Source organism: Cavia porcellus, unplaced genomic scaffold (genome assembly GCF_034190915.1).
Source record: "Cavia porcellus strain 051 isolate PalLab524CR breed Dunkin Hartley unplaced genomic scaffold, mCavPor4.1 scaffold_58, whole genome shotgun sequence".
In the NCBI taxonomy this organism is placed as follows: Eukaryota; Metazoa; Chordata; class Mammalia; order Rodentia; family Caviidae; genus Cavia; species Cavia porcellus.
In genome coordinates this window covers 1,872,225-1,883,640 of record NW_026947541.1, presented here as the reverse complement: position 1 = coordinate 1,883,640, position 11,416 = coordinate 1,872,225, and positions in this window count along the sequence as shown.

The window sequence follows — 11,416 nt, the reverse complement described above, 5'->3', positions numbered from 1 at the left end:
ACCACCCCGTGATGATTTTCTCACTCCTACTAGTGAATCTAATGTAACAAACACCCATACCATGCGCACCACCCCGTGATGATTTCTCACTCCTACTAGTGAATGTAATGTAACACACACCCATACCATGCGCACCACCCCGTGATGATTTTCTCACTCCTACTAGTCAATCTAATGTAACAAACACCCATACCATGCGCACCACCCCGTGATGTTTTTCTCACTCCTACTAGTGAATGTAATGTAACACACACCCATACAATGCGCACCACCCCGTGATGTTTTTCTCACTCCTACTAGTGAATCTAATGTAACACACACCCATACAATGCGCACCACCCCGTGATGTTTTTCTCACTGCTACTAGTGAATCTAATGTAACACACCCATACAATGCGCACCACCCCATGATGTTTTTCTCACTCCTACTAGTGAATGTAATGTAACACACACCCATACAATGCGCACCACCCCGTGATGTTTTTCTCACTGCTACTAGTGAATGTAATGTAACACACACCCATACAATGCACACCACCCCGTGATGTTTTTCTCACTCCTACTAGTGAATGTAATGTAACACACACCCATACAATGCGCACCACCCCGTGATGTTTTTCTCACTCCTACTAGTGAATGTAATGTAACACACACCCATACAATGCGCACCACCCCGTGATGTTTTTCTCACTCCTACTAGTGAATGTAATGTAACACACACCCATACAATGCGCACCACCCCGTGATGTTTTTCTCACTCCTACTAGTGAATGTAATGTAACACACACCCATACAATGCGCACCACCCCGTGATGTTTTTCTCACTCCTACTAGTGAATGTAATGTAACACACACCCATACAATGCGCACCACCCCGTGATGTTTTTCTCACTCCTACTAGTGAATGTAATGTAACACACACCCGTACAATGCGCACCACCCCGTGATGTTTTTCTCACTCCTACTAGTGAATCTAATGTAACACACCCATACAATGCGCACCACCCCGTGATGTTTTTCTCACTCTTACTAGTGAATGTAATGTAACACACACCCATACAATGCGCTCCACCGTGTGATGATTTTCTCACTCCTACTAGTGAATCTAATGTAACACACACCCATACAATGTGCACCACCCCGTGATGTTTTTCTCACTCCTACTAGTGAATGTAATGTAACACACACCCATACCATGCGCACCACCGCGTGATGATTTTCTCACTCCTACTAGTGAATCTAATGTAACACACACCCATACAATGCGCACCACCCCGTGATGTTTTTCTCACTCCTACTAGTGAATGTAATGTAACACACACCCATACCATGCGCACCACCGCGTGATGATTTGCTCACTCCTACTAGTGAATCTAATGTAACAAACACCCATACAATGCGCACCACCCCGTGATGTTTTTCTCACTCCTACTAGTGAATCTAATGTAACACACACCCATACAATGCGCACCACCCCGTGATGATTTTCTCACTCCTACTAGTGAATCTAATGTAACAAACACCCATACAATGCGCACCACCCCGTGATGTTTTTCTCACTCCTACTAGTGAATGTAATGTAACAAACACCCATACAATGCGCACCACCCCGTGATGTTTTTCTCACTCCTAGTAGTGAATCTAATGTAACACACACCCATACAATGCGCACCACCCCGTGATGTTTTTCTCACTCCTACTAGTGAATCTAATGTAACACACACCCATACCATGCGCACCACCCCCTGATGTTTTTCTCACTCCTACTAGTGAATGTAATGTAACACACACCCATACCATCCGCACCACCGCGTGATGATTTTCTCACTCCTACTAGTGAATCTAATGTAACAAACACCCATACAATGCGCACCACCCCGTGATGTTTTTCTCACTCCTACTAGTGAATCTAATGTAACACACACCCATACAATGCGCACCACCCCGTGATGATTTTCTCACTCCTACTAGTGAATCTAATGTAACAAACACCCATACAATGCGCACCACCCCGTGATGTTTTTCTCACTCCTACTAGTGAATGTAATGTAACAAACACCCATACAATGCGCACCACCCCGTGATGTTTTTCTCACTCCTACTAGTGAATCTAATGTAACACACACCCATACAATGCGCACCACCCCCTGATGTTTTTCTCACTCCTACTAGTGAATGTAATGTAAAACACACCCATACCATGCGCACCACCCCGTGATGATTTTCTCACTCCTACTAGTGAATCTAATGTAACAAACACCCATACCATGCGCACCACCCCGTGATGTTTTTCTCACTCCTACTAGTGAATGTAATGTAACACACACCCATACAATGCGCACCACCCCGTGATGTTTTTCTCACTCCTACTAGTGAATGTAATGTAACACACACCCATACAATGCGCACCACCCCGTGATGTTTTTCTCACTCCTACTAGTGAATCTAATGTAACACACACCCATACCATGCGCACCACCCCCTGATGTTTTTCTCACTCCTACTAGTGAATCTAATGTAAAACACACCCATACCATGCGCACCACCCCGTGATGATTTTCTCACTCCTACTAGTGAATCTAATGTAACAAACACCCATACCATGCGCACCACCCCGTGATGATTTCTCACTCCTACTAGTGAATGTAATGTAACACACACCCATACCATGCGCACCACCCCGTGATGATTTTCTCACTCCTACTAGTCAATCTAATGTAACAAACACCCATACCATGCGCACCACCCCGTGATGTTTTTCTCACTCCTACTAGTGAATGTAATGTAACACACACCCATACAATGCGCACCACCCCGTGATGTTTTTCTCACTCCTACTAGTGAATCTAATGTAACACACACCCATACAATGCGCACCACCCCGTGATGTTTTTCTCACTGCTACTAGTGAATCTAATGTAACACACCCATACAATGCGCACCACCCCATGATGTTTTTCTCACTCCTACTAGTGAATGTAATGTAACACACACCCATACAATGCGCACCACCCCGTGATGTTTTTCTCACTGCTACTAGTGAATGTAATGTAACACACACCCATACAATGCACACCACCCCGTGATGTTTTTCTCACTCCTACTAGTGAATGTAATGTAACACACACCCATACAATGCGCACCACCCCGTGATGTTTTTCTCACTCCTACTAGTGAATGTAATGTAACACACACCCATACAATGCGCACCACCCCGTGATGTTTTTCTCACTCCTACTAGTGAATGTAATGTAACACACACCCATACAATGCGCACCACCCCGTGATGTTTTTCTCACTCCTACTAGTGAATGTAATGTAACACACACCCATACAATGCGCACCACCCCGTGATGTTTTTCTCACTCCTACTAGTGAATGTAATGTAACACACACCCATACAATGCGCACCACCCCGTGATGTTTTTCTCACTCCTACTAGTGAATGTAATGTAACACACACCCGTACAATGCGCACCACCCCGTGATGTTTTTCTCACTCCTACTAGTGAATCTAATGTAACACACCCATACAATGCGCACCACCCCGTGATGTTTTTCTCACTCTTACTAGTGAATGTAATGTAACACACACCCATACAATGCGCTCCACCGTGTGATGATTTTCTCACTGCTACTAGTGAATCTAATGTAACACACACCCATACAATGTGCACCACCCCGTGATGTTTTTCTCACTCCTACTAGTGAATGTAATGTAACACACACCCATACCATGCGCACCACCGCGTGATGATTTTCTCACTCCTACTAGTGAATCTAATGTAACAAACACCCATACAATGCGCACCACCCCGTGATGTTTTTCTCACTCCTAATAGTGAATCTAATGTAACACACACCCATACAATGCGCACCACCCCGTGATGATTTTCTCACTCCTACTAGTGAATCTAATGTAACAAACACCCATACAATGCGCACCACCCCGTGATGTTTTTCTCACTCCTACTAGTGAATTTAATGTAACAAACACCCATACAATGCGCACCACCCCGTGATGTTTTTCTCACTCCTACTAGTGAATCTAATGTAACACACACTCATACAATGCGCACCACCCCGTGATGTTTTTCTCACTCCTACTGGTGAATCTAATGTAACACACACCCATACAATGCGCACCACCCCCTGATGTTTTTCTCACTCCTACTAGTGAATGTAATGTAAAACACACCCATACCATGCGCACCACCCCGTGATGATTTTCTCACTCCTACTAGTGAATCTAATGTAACAAACACCCATACCATGCGCACCACCCCGTGATGTTTTTCTCACTCCTACTAGTGAAGGTAATGTAACACACACCCATACAATGCGCACCACCCCGTGATGTTTTTCTCACTCCTACTAGTGAATGTAATGTAACACACACCCATACAATGCGCACCACCCCCTGATGTTTTTCTAACTCCTACTAGTGAATCTAATGTAACACACACCCATACCATGCGCACCACCCCCTGATGTTTTTCTCACTCCTACTAGTGAATCTAATGTAAAACACACACATACCATGCGCACCACCCCGTGATGATTTTCTCACTCCTACTAGTGAATCTAATGTAACAAACACCCATATCATGCGCACCAACCCGTGATGTTTTTCTCACTCCTACTAGTGAATGTAATGTAACACACACCCATACCATGCGCACCACCCTGTGATGATTTTCTCACTCCTACTAGGGAATCTAATGTAACAAACACCCATACCATGCGCACCACCGCGTGATGTTTTTCTCACTCCTACTAGTGAATCTAATGTAACACACACCCATACAATGCGCACCAACCCGTGATGTTTTTCTCACTCCTACTAGTGAATCTAATGTAACACTAACCCATACAATGCGCACCACCCCGTGATGTTTTTCTCACTCCTACTAGTGAATCTAATGTAACACACCCATACAATGCGCACCACCCCGTGATGTTTTTCTCACTTCTACTAGTGAATCTAATGTAACACACCCATACAATGCGCACCACCCCGTGATGTTTTTCTCACTGCTACTAGTGAATGTAATGTAACACACACCCATACAATGCGCACCACCCCGTGATCTTTTTCTCAATGCTACTAGTGAATGTAATGTAACACACACCCATACAATGCGCACCACCCCGTGATGATTTTCTCACTCCTACTAGTGAATCTAATGTAACACACACCCATACAATGCGCACCACCCCGTGATGTTTTTCTCACTCCTACTAGTGAATGTAATGTAACAAACACCCATACAATGCGCACAACCGCGTGATGATTTTCTCACTCCTACTAGTGAATCTAATGTAACACACACCCATACAATGAGCACCACCCCGTGATGATTTTCTCACTCCTACTAGTGAATCTAATGTAACAAACACCCATACAATGCGCACCACCCCGTGATGTATTTCTCACTCCTACTAGTGAATCTAATGTAACACACACCCATACAATGCGCACCACCCCGTGATGATTTTCTCACTCCTACTAGTGAATCTAATGTAACAAACACCCATACAATGCGCAACACCCCGTGATGTTTTTCTCACTCCTACTAGTGAATGTAATGTAACAAACACCCATACAATGCGCACCACCCCGTGATGTTTTTCTCACTCCTACTAGTGAATCTAATGTAACACACACCCATACAATGCGCACTACCCCGTGATGTTTTTCTCACTCCTTCTAGTGAATGTAATGTAACACACACCCATACAATGCGCACCACCCCGTGATGTTTTTCTCACTCCTACTAGTGAATGTAATGTAACACACACCCATACAATGCGCACCACACCGTGATGTTTTTCTCACTCCTACTAGTGAATCTAATGTAACACACCCATACAATGCGCACCACCCCGTGATGTTTTTCTCACTCCTACTAGTGAATGTAATGTAACACACACCCATACAATGCGCACCACCGCGTGATGATTTTCTCACTCCTACTAGTGAATCTAATGTAACAAACACCCATACAAAGAGCACCACCCCGTGATGTTTTTCTCACTCCTACTAGTGAATGTAATGTAACACACACCCATACAATGCGCACCACCCCGTGATGATTTTCTCATTCCTACTAGTGAATCTAATGTAACAAACACCCATACAATGCGCACCATCCCATGATGTTTTTCTCACTCCTACTAGTGAATGTAATGTAACAAACACCCATACAATGCGCACCACCCCGTGATGTTTTTCTCACTCCTACTAGTGAATCTAATGTAACACACACCCATACAATGCGCACCATCCCGTGTTGTTTTTCTCACTCCTACTAGTGAATCTAATGTAACACACCCATACAATGCGCACCACCCCGTGATGTTTTTCTAACTGCTACTAGTGAATGTAATGTAACACACCCATACAATGCGCACCACCCCGTGATGTTTTTCTCACTCCTACTAGTGAATGTAATGTAACACACACCCATACAATGCGCACCACCCCGTGATGTTTTTCTCACTCCTACTAGTGAATGTAATGTAACACACACCCATACAATGCGCACCACCCCGTGATGTTTTTCTCACTCCTACTAGTGAATGTAATGTAACACACACCCATACAATGCGCACCACCCCGTGATGTTTTTCTCACTCCTACTAGTGAATGTAATGTAACACACACCCATACAATGCGCACCACCCCGTGATGTTTTTTTCACTCCTACTAGTGAATCTAATGTAACACACCCATACAATGCGCACCACCCCGTGATGTTTTTCTCACTCTTACTAGTGAATGTAATGTAACACACACCCATACAATGCGCACCACCGCGTGATGATTTTCTCACTCCTACTAGTGAATCTAATGTAACACACACCCATACAATGCGCACCACCCCGTGATGATTTTCTCACTCCTACTAGTGAATCTAATGTAACAAACACCCATACAATGCGCACCACCCCGTGATGTATTTCTCACTCCTACTAGTGAATGTAATGTAACAAACACCCATACAATGCGCACCACCCCGTGATGTTTTTCTCACTCCTACTAGTGAATCTAATGTAACACACACCCATACAATGCGCACCACCCCGTGATGATTTTCTCACTCCTACTAGTGAATCTAATGTAACAAACACCCATACAATGCGCACCACCCCGTGATGTTTTTCTCACTCCTACTAGTGAATGTAATGTAACAAACACCCATACAATGCGCACCACCCCGTGATGTTTTTCTCACTCCTACTAGTGAATCTAATGTAACACACACCCATACAATGCGCACCACCCCGTGATGTTTTTCTCACTCCTACTAGTGAATCTAATGTAACACACACCCATACCATGCGCACCACCCCCTGATGTTTTTCTCACTCCTACTAGTGAATGTAATGTAACACACACCCATACCATGCGCACCACCCCGTGATGATTTTCTCACTCCTACTAGTGAATCTAATGTAACAAACACCCATACAATGCGCACCACCCCGTGATGTTTTTCTCACTCCTACTAGTGAATCTAATGTAACACACACCCATACAATGCGCACCACCCCGTGATGATTTTCTCACTCCTACTAGTGAATCTAATGTAACAAACACCCATACAATGCGCACCACCCCGTGATGTTTTTCTCACTCCTACTAGTGAATGCAATGCAACAAACACCCATACAATGCGCACCACCCCGTGATGTTTTTCTCACTCCTACTAGTGAATCTAATGTAACACACACTCATACAATGCGCACCACCCCGTGATGTTTTTCTCACTCCTACTAGTGAATCTAATGTAACACACACCCATACAATGCGCACCACCCCCTGATGTTTTTCTCACTCCTACTAGTGAATGTAATGTAAAACACACCCATACCATGCGCACCACCCCGTGATGATTTTCTCACTCCTACTAGTGAATCTAATGTAACAAACACCCATACCATGCGCACCACCCTGTGATGTTTTTCTCACTCCTACTAGTGAATGTAATGTAACACACACCCATACAATGCGCACCACCCCGTGATGTTTTTCTCACTCATACTATTGAATGTAATGTAACACACACCCATACAATGCGCACCACCCTGTGATGTTTTTCTCACTCCTACTAGTGAATCTAATGTAACACACACCCATACCATGCGCACCACCCCCTGATGTTTTTCTCACTCCTACTAGTGAATCTAATGTAAAACACACCCATACCATGCGCACCACCCCGTGATGATTTTCTCACTCCTACTAGTGGATCTAATGTAACAAACACCCATACCATGCGCACAACCCCGTGATGATTTCTCACTCCTACTAGTGAATGTAATGTAACACACACCCATACCATGCGCACCACCCCGTGATGATTTTCTCACTCCTACTAGTGAATCTAACGTAACAAACACCCATACCATGCGCACCACCCCGTGATGTTTTTCTCACTCCTACTAGTGAATGTAATGTAACACACACCAATACAATGCGCACCACCCCGTGATGTTTTTCTCACTCCTACTAGTGAATCTAATGTAACACACCCATACAATGCGCACCACCCCGTGATGTTTTTCTCACTTCTACTAGTGAATCTAATGTAACACACCCATACAATGCGCACCACCCCGTGATGTTTTTCTCACTGCTACTAGTGAATGTAATGTAACACACACCCATACAATGCGCACCACCACGTGATATTTTTCTCACTGCTACTAGTGAATGTAATGTAACACACACCCCTACAATGCGCACCACCCCGTGATGTTTTTCTCACTCCTACTAGTGAATCTAATGTAACACACCCATACAATGCGCACCACCCCGTGATGTTTTTCTCACTCCTACTAGTGAATGTAATGTAACACACACCCATACCATGCGCACCACCCCGTGATGTTTTTCTCACTCCTACTAGTGAATGTAATGTAACAAACACCCATACAATGCGCACCACCGCATGATGATTTTCTCACTCCTACTAGTGAATCTAATGTAACACACACCCATACAATGAGCACCACTCCGTGATGATTTTCTCACTCCTACTAGTGAATCTAATGTAACAAACACCCATACAATGCGCACCACCCCGTGATGTTTTTCTCACACCTACTAGTGAATGTAATGTAACAAACACCCATACAATGCGCACCACCCCGTGATGTTTTTCTCACTCCTACTAGTGAATCTAATGTAACACACACCCATACAATGCGCACCACCCCGTGATATTTTTCTCACTCCTACTAGTGAATCTAATGTAACACACACCCATACAATGCGCACCACCCCCTGATGTTTTTCTCACTCCTACTAGTGAATCTAATGTAACACACACCCATACCATGCGCACCACTGCGTGATGATTTTCTCACTCCTACTAGTGAATCTAATGTAACAAACACCCATACAATGCGCACCACCCCGTGATGTTTTTCTCACTCCTACTAGTGAATGTAATGTAACACACACCCATACATTGCGCACCACCCCGTGATGATTTTCTCACTCCTACTAGTGAATCTAATGTAACAAACACCCATACAATGCGCACCACCCCGTGATGTTTTTCTCACTCCTACTAGTGAATGTAATGTAACAAACACCCATACAATGCGCACCCCCCCGTGATGTTTTTCTCACTCATACTAGTGAATCTAATGTAATACACACCCATACAATGCGCACCACCCCGTGATGTTTTTCTCACTCCTTCTAGTGAATGTAATGTAACACACACCCATACAATGCGCACCACCGCGTGATGATTTTCTCACTCCTACTTGTGAATCTAATGTAACACACACCCATACAATGCGCACCACCCCGTGATGTTTTTCTCACTCCTACTAGTGAATGTAATGTAACACACACCCATACAATGCGCACCACCCCGTGATGTTTTTCTCACACCTACTAGTGAATCTAATGTAACACACCCATACAATGCGCACCACCCCATGATGTTTTTCTCACTCCTACTAGTGAATGTAATGTAACACACACCCATACAATGCGCACCACCCCGTGATGTTTTTCTCACTGCTACTAGTGAATGTAATGTAACACACACCCATACAATGCACACCACCCCGTGATGTTTTTCTCACTCCTACTAGTGAATGTAATGTAACACACACCCATACAATGCGCACCACCCCGTGATGTTTTTCTCACTCCTACTAGTGAATCTAATGTAACACACCCATACAATGCGCACCACCCCGTGATGTTTTTCTCACTCTTACTAGTGAATGTAATGTAACACACACCCATACAATGCTCACCACCGCGTGATGATTTTCTCACTCCTACTAGTGAATCTAATGTAACACACACCCATACAATGCGCAGCACCCCGTGATGATTTTCTCACTCCTACTAGTGAATCTAATGTAACAAACACCCATACAATGCGCACCACCCCGTGATGTTTTTCTCACTCCTACTAGTGAATGTAATGTAACAAACACCCATACAATGCGCACCACCCCGTGATGTTTTTCTCACTCCTACTAGTGAATCTAATGTAACACACACCCATACAATGCGCACCACCCCGTGATGATTTTCTCACTCCTACTAGTGAATCTAATGTAACAAACACCCATACAATGCGCACCACCCCGTGATGTTTTTCTCACTCCTACTAGTGAATGTAATGTAACAAACACCCATACAATGCGCACCACCCCGTGATGATTTTCTCACTCCTACTAGTGAATCTAATGTAACACACACCCATACAATGCGCACCACCCCGTGATGTTTTTCTCACTCCTACTAGTGAATCTAATGTAACACACACCCATACCATGCGCACCACCCCCTGATGTTTTTCTCACTCCTACTAGTGAATGTAATGTAACACACACCCATACCATGCGCACCACCCCGTGATGATTTTCTCACTCCTACTAGTGAATCTAATGTAACAAACACCCATACAATGCGCACCACCCCGTGATGTTTTTCTCACTCCTACTAGTGAATCTAATGTAACACACACCCATACAATGCGCACCACCCCGTGATGACTTTCTCACTCCTACTAGTGAATCTAATGTAACAAACACCCATACAATGCGCACCACCCCGTGATGTTTTTCTCACTCCTACTAGTGAATGCAATGTAACAAACACCCATACAATGCACACCACCCCGTGATGTTTTTCTCACTCCTACTAGTGAATCTAATGTAACACACACTCATACAATGCGCACCACCCAGTGATGTTTTTCTCACTCCTACTAGTGAATCTAATGTACCACACACCCATACAATGCGCACCACCCCATGATGTTTTTCTCACTCCTACTAGTGAATGTAATGTAAAACACACCCATACCATGCGCACCACCACGTGATGATTTTCTCACTCCTACTAGTGAATCTAATGTAACAAACACCCATA